Consider the following 12402-nt stretch of genomic DNA (forward strand, 5'->3'; position numbering starts at 1 on the left):
TCCTCCTCCTCCTCCTCCTCCTCCTCCTCCTCCTCCTCCTCCTCCTCCTCCTTCTCCTCCTCCTTCTCCTTCTCTCCTCCTCCTCCTCCTCCTCCTCCTCCTCCTCCTCCTCCTGTACTATCCTGTCTCTCTTCCCTGTAGCTAGTTAGAAGTAGTTACCAAACAACATTGAAAGACGAAGAGGTTTGTTGTTGTTCGGCTTTCTTTGTATTCCTCCTCCTCCTCCTCCTCCTCCTCCTCCTCCATGAAACTGTAACTGAAATATAATTGATTCAGAGTAATGAAGATTGCGGAAATATGAATACAGAAAATGATGAAAGAGAATGGTAACATGGATAATTGTATTCCTTAGTAAGAAAAGAGAACAGTTAAGGTTTGAGATGACAGAATTATTGAATGCCAGGGAATTGACGTCAGAGTATTACCAGAGAAATCAATGTGAGGGAAGTGACGAAAGTTTAACGTAAAGATATGAAACAGAATTGAACTGAGGCGGAAATTGCTACAAGGACTGAGAGGGAAAAATGATGCAGGAAAAAAAAAAAAGAGGAAAAAATAAATGCGTGGGAGAAACAGAGAAAAGTATTTATCTGATAGAAAAGTGTTAAGAAAAAAATGTAAATTGAACTTAACGGAAATGTCGTTTAGTGGAAAGAGGAAAAAAAAAAAAAATATGGTTTGAAATAAAAAGAAATCTAAAAACAATAATTACCTCGAAAGAAATCATTGTGTGATGGAAAAATAAAGACAAAAAGGTAAACAGAGTCAACGTTAAACTTAAAGAGACAAAATGAATTACAGAATTAAAACGAGTCGCGAAAAGGAAGTGAAAAAGAAATAGAAGATAAAACTAAATAAATTGAAAAAAAAAAATATTGCACTGTAGAAATACAACAAACATACCAGAGAGAGAGAGAGAGAGAGAGAGAGAGAGAGAGAGAGAGTGAAAGACGAGTGCAAATGAATATGAAAGAGTATAAAGGAGTGGAATCTGTTCTTGATCCTTCAGATGATAATGTTTGGGTTGGAAAGACAATGAAACTCTGAATAAATGAATGAATAAGAGGAAAAAATGAATAAATGAATGAATAAGAGAGAAAAAAAAAGAATACAAGAGTACCTGTGAAAAACGGTAATGGAAGAAGAAGGAAAATTGAGGAGAGATAAAGTGTTAAGAAGAAAATGGTGGATAATGAAAATGGAAGACGATAGAAATGGAAGATAATGAATATGGAGAATGATCAAAATAGAGGGTGATAAAAATAGAGGATGATAACAATGGAGGATAATAAAAAATGGAAATTAATAAAAAAAAGTAAATGAATAAAAAAATAGAAAACTAGACTTGATAATGAAAGAAATTAAAGAAAACGCTATTCTCTCACGCTCACTTCACTCTATCTCTCTCTTCCTCTCTCACACATCTTAAAGAGAGAGAAAAATAGAAGCGGAAGTTTTATTTACTCCCTTTTTTGTGTAGGAAAGAAAGTTAGGAGGAAAACAGACAAACGCGGAGGACGAGTCTCGCGAAAAAAAAGTAAAAATTATTGTTCTCAGTAAATGATGTTGATTTTGAAGCAAGCAATTAGTAAAATGGAAAACTTTACTTGAGTGGAGTAATCTGGCAAATGAGGCGAGGCGGAGAATGGGGACAAAGAATGATAATGATGATAATGAGAATAACAAGAAGAATAAGAAGATTGAAGGTACATGCTAAAGGTTTTGTTCTTGTTGTTATCATTGTTATTATTCTTCGTTAGAGTAGAGACAAATATGGTAGTAATGATACTGAGGGTAAGAATAATGACATACTGAACACTGAAGGAATTTGTTGTTGTTGTTGTTACTTATATCTTACATTGTTCACGACTGAGATGAAGACATGAAATAATGGTAATAATGATAACAAAAAAATGATAATAATGATGATAATAATAATAATAATAATAATAATAATAATAATAATAATAATAATAATAATAATAATAATAATAATAATAATAATAATAATAATGATAATGACGACGATGATGATAATAATAACAGTAGTATTAGTAGTAGTAGTTATAATGATAACAATAATAATCATAATAATAATCATCATAATGAGGAAAATCAGAAAAAAGTACGCTGGGTTACATTAAATTACTGACGAAAGAAGCGGAGATAGCAAGTAATGATAATAATAATAATAATAATAATAATAATAATAATAATAATAATAAAAATAAATAAATAACAATAATAATAATAATAATAATAATAATAATAATAATAATAATAATAATAATAATAATAGTAATAATAATAATAACAGCAATAATAATGATAATAATGATTCCAGGTACTTGTTGAAGGAATCAGTTTGTGTTATCATTGCTAATTGTTGTAAATCCCTCGCATGGACTCGTGACGGAAACAGACACAAAGAAGAATGACGATAACGATAACAAGGATAACGAAGAGAATTACTGGAGTTAGATGCGGAAAAAATGACTTGTTTGTTATTATTATTTTTTTTGTTATTATCCAGCCTTTGCATTAATCCCTTCAGTGTCATGACCTCTTTCCATATTCATTCTGCTTACTATTTGGTGATTTTATACAGATTCAGAAACTTACGTGGGGGGGTTAGAATAGTGAAGACTGGTGCCATTCATCTTCTGACCTTCCATAGACCCTTCCTAATGTCAATAAAATGGTCTAATCGTACACAAATCTCAAGATAAAAATGTGTCCCCATACTGAAGGGGTTAAGGCAAAAACGTGTCTCAGTACTGAAAGGGTTAAGCTCACGATGATATAGACAAAGAATAATGATAATGACAAAGATGATAAAGACGATGATACAAAAAAACAAATAAAAAATACATCCTTTATCATTATTACATTTAAACGCAACGAAAATAAAAACAATGATAATAATAACAAAGAAAAATAAGAACAACCACCAAAATAAAATAAAAAATGACTTGGTTTATTTTAGTTATCTTTTATTAAGCATCTCTTCACTGTGATAAAACAAATGCACTTTATCACAAACTACCTTACAAGGGGCAAAATGTCTGCTGCTGTTTGGGCTTCCCTTTTGCATATCTTTGTGTTCCGAGCCCTTTGATATTTCTTACTCCTGAGGTTGTAGCTTGTGGAGGGAGAGGAGGAGAGAGGGAGAGGGAGAGGAAATAAAGCACAGGAAACAGAATTGGTGGGTGAAGGGAGAAGGGAGAAGAGGAGAGAGGGAGAGGGAGAATAAAGAAGATTGTTGAGAGAAGGAAGAAGATTACTATATGAAGGAGGGAGAGAAAGAGGGAGGGAAGGAGGGAGAGGAAAGCGAGAAAACCGGAGGACAAGAGGAGAAAGGACAGTGGAGGGAAGGAAAGAGGAAGAGGAAGAGGTTAATATAGAATGGTAAAGAAGAGAGGACAGCTTGGCAGGGAGAGGAAAAGATGGGGGAGAGGAGAGTGGAGGAGAGGAAGGAGAGGAAGGAGGGAAGGAGGAAAGCTGAGATTGATGGAAGGAAGGAGGAGGTGAAAGGAGAGATAGGAAAGAGGTTACTTCTCGTAGATAAGGATAATGAGAGGGAGGAAAGCTTGAGTAGGGAAGGAGGGAAGGGTAATAATGGGAGGTAAGCAGGAGAGGAGCAGGTGGGAGGGAGGCGGGGCGTGCAAGTAGGCATCCCTCACTCGTGACTCAGTGTGTTAAGGTTTACCCGCGGTGATGGTGCCATGAATATTCAGTTATGGAAAACAAGCAGAAGCACCAGCAGGAAGAAGAGGAGGAGGAGGATAAAAAGGAGGAGGAGGAGGAGGAGGAGGAGGAGGAGGAGGAGGAGGAGGAGGAGGAGGAAGAGGAGGAGGTGGTGGTTGAGGATGTGGAAGCAGAAGAGATAAAGCAAAAGCGTGACTAAAATTTTCAACATTCTCAACTTTTATTTTTCTGACAAGCATAGAAAATTGAAATAAATAAAATATCAAAACTGACATTTTCCCTTTTTTTTTTTTTTGACCGTGCAGTTTTTTTTTTTTTTTTTTCAAGAGACAAGACTTTCCTCCTCTTTTTCCAACACATCACATTTTCCTCCCTTTCCTTTCACCTGCGCGAGTATCAATAATCAGTAGACGCGATACCTCATTACCGGTGCAGCAAAGGTTATTGGGATGATCAGCAGGTCGAAATTGCATTGCTACACAAATCCTACGTATAATGACTCTTTCCTCTTCTGTGTTCTGGTTCATAATTGTCTCCATCGATAATTGTCTTCATCTAAACAAGACCTGTATTCGTAAAGGCTCTGCTCTCTCACTGCCACTCATTCCCAAGGTTACAGAGATAATTAACCGGGTTCTGAAGAGTATTTCTCGTGTAAACAATGTAAAAGTCTTGTTAATCTGTTACTAGAATGCCGAAAGACACGCTGAAAATATGCACTCACTTCAACTGGAGTCTTATGAAAGTAGTGGATGTTAGGTTAGGTTAGGTTAAGTTAGGTTAAGTTAGGTTAGGATTGGTTCAGTTAAGTTAGGTTCGGTTAAGGTAGATTTAGTTGGGTTAGGTTAGGTTAGGTTAGGTTAGGTTAGATTAGGTTAGTCTAGGCTAGGTGTGTGGTTAGGTTACGTTAGGTTAAGTCAGGTTAAGTTAGGTTAGGTTAGGTTAGGTTAGGTGTGGAGTGGAAGTGTTTCAAGATATGGCTTGCTAACTCACAGAGGGAGCGTCATTAGTATAATCAGTACACCTTAATTGCAATCTTTCCATAGAATTGTGTATAATTATCCTTTCTCTTGTGGGTTTTGGTTCTCGTCTCAACTTACACTCACATAACTTGTAACACGCGGAGAGTTCAGTTGTATAATCAGAACATGGAAATTTGATTCTTACTTCATTCATTAGTGTAATAATCTCCGTTTCCAGCTGTGTTTTCCTTCTAATTGTCTTGATAGAAATAAAACCCACGGAAGTTTGTTGTATTTTTTTATGTAAGAGATAAGACCAGCCAAGGGCAACACAAAATAATAATAAAAAAAAAAATGCCTACTGAGGTGTCTGTCCCCCAAACAAGGTGAACAGAAAACAGTAAAAGGAACTCTGAGGATGGTACGGGAGTTATCTTTGTAAGGCATCATTATTGCATTCATTATCTGAGCAACTGAGGCCATTAGTGTATATAGTTTACATTCTTCGCTGTATATAGATCACATTCTTATCTCATTCTTTGATATAATGATCCCTTTTTATACCTTTATTTTAGTCATTACTCTCATCTAAAGGTAACTCACACAACGCATATGTAATCAGTGTAATCAGTGCATGGTAATTACATTTTTACCTTTGTGCTGTGTGTAATAATTTTGTCTGCCTGTATTTTGGCTGTAATTGTCTTGGTGTCTCCTCAGGTAATGTCGTATATAATCAATGTAATCAGTACACAGTAATTACATTTTTTGCCTCAGTGTTGTGTGTAATATTTTCTCTACCTGTGTTTTGGTTCCAATTCTCTTCATTCACCTTAGTGTTATGTATATTTTTTCTACCTGTAATTTGCCTCTAATTGTCTTCATCTACCTTAGTGTTGTATGTATGTATGTATGTATGTTGTATGGTAATTTTTCCTACCTGTATTTGGCTGTAATTCTCTTCATCTACCAAAGTGTTGTGTATGGTCATTTTCCTACCTGTATTTTGCTTCTAATTACCTTCGTCTGTCCTCAGGTAATGTCTCTCTGAACCTCGACGACCCGGACGCCAGCGAGTGAGTACCCAAGTTGTGTTTTATGTCCTTGTTTCTGTGGTGGGCAGGCGGTGGCATAGTGGATAAGGTGGTGGTGTTGGGATCGGGCAGACGTTCACGCGTAGGTTCGAATCCCACCACGTACAGCCTTAAAACACTTTGCCATTTGTCGAGTGGTTTAAAAGTTACCTACATATCACCATGATACTCAGGTTCTAGGTGGTTACACTCATGATGAGCTTGGGCGGTGATATGGGCCCTAATATGGGTACCACTATAGATAAAATTGCCTGCGCCACTAATGGGAGGAAGCTGAACAGCGCTTCCCATACACTCTTTAAGTGTGCCTACAGGCGCTATTGGCCTTACCGTAAAAAAAAAAAAAAAAAAAAAAAAGTATTTATTCACCTTATTCTCAAACACTGCTATCTCTCTCTCTCTCTCTCTCTCTCTCTCTCTGCGGCTATTTTCAAAGACCACATAAATTATTTGCAGAGTTCTCAAGACAGTTTATGCTATTAGTAGTATAAAAATGTTAATTTGACACTAAAACTATAAAAGCACCCTTCAAAAATCGTTCTCAAGGTATTTTTTTTTTTCATTGGAATTATAGAAACACCTCTTAAATCCATGTAACTTCAGCTAGTAAAGTCATTTGGAAGTAGTGGAGGTGAGATGCGGTGCAGTGTGTGAGAATACAGTTGAGAACTCAAGGGTCGAGGAACATTCGGGATTTGCGGTGTAGAAATGGCCTTGTAAGTCAGACGCTTGCAAATTGTTGGCTAGAGAATGTGGTGGTATTATAATGGGTCCGGAATGTTAAAGTAGCGTAATTCTTTCGTGTTTCACTCACAAAATGCAAAAAATTATCTACCGGAACTCTTGTGGATTATTTATTTTTTGGCTAATGTGTTTTTGTCTTTATCTAAACTACTTTTTTTGTCACTTTAAACTACTTTTCTCACTACTTAAAATCTTTTCTCACTACTTAAGTACTTTTTGTCATTGCGTCACTATTTCAACTACTTCAGGCAAGAATAAATGTCGTCACGAAAAATATTGTTACCGTAACTCTTGTGGATTGCATTTTTTTTTTGGCACGAATATATTTTGTCTATCTAAACCTAAGTACTTTGTCACTTTTATTACTACCAAACTACATTTTTTGCCATCTCTTCACTATTTAAGCTACTTTAGCCAAGAACTGTTTTGCTGATGTATTTTTCCTTTAAACTAATTTTGATCACTTTAAACTTTTTTTTTCACTGCTTAACTAAGTTTTTGCCATTTGGTCAATATTTCAACCACTTCAGCCAAGAAAAAATGTGTTCACAATAAATACTAGAACTCATGGATTAGAACTTTTTTGCTAATATGTTTTGTCTTTAAACTACTTTTTGTCACTTTAAACCACTTTTTTCACTACTTATTTACAATTTTTTTTTTTAGCTATTTCACACTATTTCAACCACTTTTGGCAAGAATAAATGAGTTCACAAAAAAAAAAAAATGCTAGAATTGTTATGGATTAGAATAATTTTGCTAATATTTTCTCATTAAACTACTTTTTGTCACTTTAAACCACTTCCTTCACTACTTACGTACAATTTTTTAGCTATTTCACACTATGTCAACCACTTTTGGCAAGAATAAATGCATTCACGACCTGAACGTCCATTAAAAAAACACTTTAATAGATTCTAAAATTGATATTGAACCAACACCAAGCCAACATTGATTCCGCGACCCTTGTGTTATTTTGCTTGCCTTGGTAGGATTCTTGGTGTTTTGTTGCGGGAGTTCATGTATCGTAATGCGCCTTTCCTGCCACACTTCCTGAGCGCTGAGGAGGAAAGTGAGTACCCATTATTATGATTTCCTGTCGAGCCTTGCGCTTCTCCACTTGTTTATGTTTTCACGTCTTGATATTCGTTTTCTTTTTCAGGAGTTTATATTTTCTCTTTTATTTTCCTCTTATTTTCCTTTTTTTTTTTTAATATTTTTTAGGAATTTGTACTTTCCTCTTTTATTTTCCTTTTTTTTTTTTTTTTTTTTTTCAGTAATTTGTATTTTCTCTTATTTTTCTCTTTTATTTTCCTCTTTTATTTATTTTTCATTTTTTATATTTTTAGGAATTTATACTTTCCTCCTTTATTTTTAGGGGGGGGTTGTTGGTTTCTCTATTTATTCTATCTATTTTTCTTCTTTCTTTTTTTTTCACGTCTTGTACCTCATTATAATTTTCTCTTTCAGGAATTTCTACTTCTTTTCTTTTCTTGTTTTTCTTTGTTTTGTTGGTTGTTTTTGTATGTGTGATTATTCTTTGTTTTCTTGTTTTCTTTTTTTTCCTTTTAACGTCCTGAAACTCGTTACATTTTTCTCTTTCAGGAATTTGATTTTTTTTTTATTTTTCTATTGGTTTCGTTGGTTATTTTTCTGTGTGATCATTCTTATTTTTTTTTTATTTTTTTTTTTTTTTTTTATCCATCTTCAAACTCGCTACATTTTTATCTTTCAGGAAACTCTATCTTTTTCTTGTTGGTTATATTTGTATGTGATTGTTCTTTTTAGTTTTTTTTTATATTTTTCTTGTTTTTAAATCTGTTTTTGTTTTTTTTACATCTTGAAACTCGTTATACTTTTATATTTCAGGAAATTCTGTTTTTTTTCTGTTTTGTTGGTTTGTGTGTTTTTGTTTTGTATGTGTAATTGTTTTGTTTTATTTCTTTCCTTTTCTTTATTTTTTCGGTTCCTTTCTTGTTGTGGATTTATAACATTTTTTTTATTTTGAATTTTACAAGATTGATTTTCATTTTCCTTGTTTGGTTTACACGTGGCTTAATTTTCTTCTGTGTTTCTTTTCCCTGTCAGTTTTCCAGATGGTCACTTTATTGTGTATTTTCTTTTCATCGCCTTCCTGAATTTTTTACAAGGCATGATTTTCTTTTTCTATCCAAACATGAATTCCTTGTTTGGTTTTTATGTAGCTTCAGTTTTTCCTTCGTTCCTTTTCTTGCCAGTTTTCCAGATGGTCAATTTATTTTTGTATTTCCTTATCATCGTCTTCCTGAATTTCTAGCGACTTTCTTATTTCCGAAGGAGTAATTATTTCTTATTCCCTCCAGAGGTGAAAGATTTAATAAGACTCACGCGTTTACTCGGCCTGGATTTTTGTTTTTAATTTGTCAAGTCGAGCCGGTATTATTAATTACACGGATAGTTGTCATAGTTTCCTCGCTGTCTTTCTAATTATCGGGATAATTTCAATAGGGCCACGATTTTAAAGACAGTTTATCCAATATTTCTTTAATACAGGTCTACGTTTTGTATTGGCTTTCCTCCCTAGTTTCTACAAGTTTTATTTAGTATTATATATATTTTCAAGGTCTCTGTCACTGTTGTAAGTTTCCTTCAAGTTGCATGTATATGTACTGCTATGTCTCCCGTCTGTTACCCATTCTCTCTGGTTGTAAAGCCGAAATGTCAAAGAATATAGTACTGTACATTCCTCTGCATCAGCTTGCGTCTCCTGCGACTCACTCCACACATTCCTTCAGTATAAAAAGCAGTCCTCGCGTGCAAGGAAATGGAGCTGAGGGGAGAAGAAAAAACAAGCCCTGGAGAGAGTAAGAGTGCTAGTGATCGTTACACCAAGCATTCAGTGGTGAAGAAAAACAGACTGAATGGCTAACAACTTATTCATGTCTTCCCAACACTTCGTTAACACTGCATTGTGTGGTGACGCAAGGCTGAGTATTGCCACCAAGGACAGAGAGAGGCAAGGCTGTTGTTATTAGAGCATGCGAAGGGTTAAAATACAAAGTGTGCATTAAACTCGTGAACGCATGGCCAGATCAACTCAACACACCTTCATTAACCGACTCAGTGTTTTATCTCGAGTGTTTCCATCCGGTCGTAGTGGAAGTAATTGGAGTTTTCAAGGGAGTTTTCATGGGTCTGGTAGTTTGATAGGGTATATAGTTGAAGTTATTATAGTTTTTAAGGGTGTCTTCATGGTTCTGACAGTTGAATAGGGTATAATTGAAGTTATTGTGATTTTTTAATGGTACTTTCATGGTTCTAATAGTTTGATAGTTATTATTATTATTATTATTATGAGGTCAATGAAGGCGACCCACTGGAAAGCATAACTGCATAAACCCAAAGGCCCAGTGGGCGGCACCTCACCGATAAGTGAAAGGAAGTAACAGGAATGAACAACAGAATAGGAAGATTGGTAGAGATCTAAGAGGTAGTGAGTTCAGAGAGAAGAAAGGTATTCACACGTTTTTTAAATGCTTCAATGTTACTAGAATTAACAATCTCGTTGGGAATTGTATTCCAGAGTCTAGCAGATACTGGGATAAAACACCGGGAAAATTGTGAAGTATTACATCGATTCACAGACAAGGAACGGTCATTCATGATCAAGGATTGTCTTGTAGCACGTGCTGGTAGTGAAGGGCAGGCAAATGACAATGCAACGGGTGGTTGGAATTAGACATGATTTTGAAGAAATAGGACAATGATCCAACCAAACGACGATGCCGAAGATTAATCTCAAGATTAGGAAGAAGAAATTTAATCTGGTTGAATGCTCTATCTAAAAGCTTTAAGTGAGACTCTGCTGCAGAGATCCACACAGAGTGACAATATTCAAAATGAGGCAGTATGAAAGAGTAAAAGCAATTTCTTACAATATCATCAGAGGAATATATCCGCCTACATTTGCGTAACAAACCAACTTTACATGAGACTGATGATGCAAGTGAACGCAAGTGCAACTCAAAAGTAAGTTTGGGATCAAGGGTGACTCCGAGTAACTTCAGAGACGAACAATTAGGAATAGGTACTTCGTTGACAAAAATAGTGTATATAGTTGAAGTAATTGTGGTTTTCAAGGGTATGTTCATGATCCTGGTAGTTTAATAGGGTATAGTTGAAGTTATTGTGGTTTTAAGGGTACTTTTATGGTTCTGATAGTTTAATAAGGTATAGTTAAAGTTAATGGGATTTTTAAGGGGGCTTTCTTGCTTCTGGTTGTTCTATATGGCATAATGGGAATCATTGTGGTTTTTAAGGATGTTCCCATAACTCCAGTGATACTTTAATGTGGTAAAATTCAGGTTGTTGAAGATTCTAAGGTTAGTTTCGTGGTTATAGGTCAGAATGAAAATTGTTGTTTTTTCAAGGATGTTTTCATAATTTTGATAATCATTCAAAAGGATTTCGTAGAAGCATTATTCGTTTTCAAGGGTGTTAGTACGAGTCTGCAGGGTTACCAACTGTTACCACTCTAATCACCTAAGGAGTTAAATAGTTTAGTGGATCTAGTTAATGTATACTTCTTATTTTCTTTAGACATGACATGAGGAGCAACTTAGCATCAACATCAACAGGATAATACGTTTCTTTCTATGACTAGAAGAGGGAGAGTAATCAGAGGAAGGGTTGGTGTGTGGCTTCTACCGCGCAGGGGAGGGAGATCAAACTGAGGATTACGAGAGGAAAATGTGACATGAGGTATTGACTGGCAAGAGGAAAACAGAAACGTATTACTGGGAACTTGTTGTGGTGCGTCTCAGATCATAACATTTTTGGGCTTGTAAATTGTGATGTTTTGTTTTTTGGGGAGTTGTAGTGATGGTATTATTTTAAGGTTGTAAAGTGTGATGTTATTATTTTTGGGGTTGTAAATTTTTGGTATTGTAAATTGTGATGTTTTTTGGGGGAGGAGGTTGTGAATTCTGATGGTGTTGTTTATTGGGGAGGTTGTAAATTGTGATGGTGCTGTGTTTTGGGGGTTGTAAAATTATGATGGTGTTGACTTTTTAGGGGGTTGTGAATTGTGATGATGTTTTTTGGGGAGTTATAAATTGTGATGGTATTATCTCTTCGGGGAGTTGTAAATTGTGATAGTACTGTGAAGGAGAGTTGTGGTAGTAAATACTGTAACTGTACCTGCTGTTTGTGTCATCTTCCCTCACTTATTCTGCTACTTCTAACCTCTATCTTTCTTTATTCCTGCTACATTCTTCTTTTTTCCCATATTTCACTTCTCGACTACTGTTTTCCATCATCCCTCATTTATCCTACAACTTCTTACCTCCATCTATCTTTCTTCTCACATTCTTCTCTCCTCCTTGTTTGGCTTCTCAACCCTCGTGGTACAGCAATAGTTCCATAATGTTTACCTTATTGTATTAAAATTGACAGCGTGACAAGACAACAAGGAGACAAAACACAAAGAAATTACGATGAAATAGGATGCAAAATTAAATACGACGGAAAGATACAAAATTCAATACGACCAGAGTAACTAGAGCAAGAGGAATATTCAGCACCAAGCAACACAGAGGCATAAAAGTGAAGAGACGTAGAGAGATAGTGAAAGTTAAAATGAATAAAGTAAGAGTGAAGAGAAGTGGAAATATGAAGTGGTAGGAATGTGGGAAAAGCAGCATGAAAGAATTGGGTTACTGAAAGAGAGAGAGAGAGAGAGAGAGAGAGAGAGAGAGAGAGAGAGAGAGAGAGAGAGAGAGAGAGAGAGAGAGAGAGAGAATGAGAATAATAACCAAGTATGAGAATAAAAGTGATGATAAACAAAAAGAATAAAGGAGAAGTAAAATCATAAAGAAAAAAAAAAGAACATTGAAAGGAGAAAAGAAAGATTAAAG

This window comes from Portunus trituberculatus, chromosome 34 (genome assembly GCF_017591435.1).
Source record: "Portunus trituberculatus isolate SZX2019 chromosome 34, ASM1759143v1, whole genome shotgun sequence".
Classification (NCBI taxonomy): domain Eukaryota; kingdom Metazoa; phylum Arthropoda; class Malacostraca; order Decapoda; family Portunidae; genus Portunus; species Portunus trituberculatus.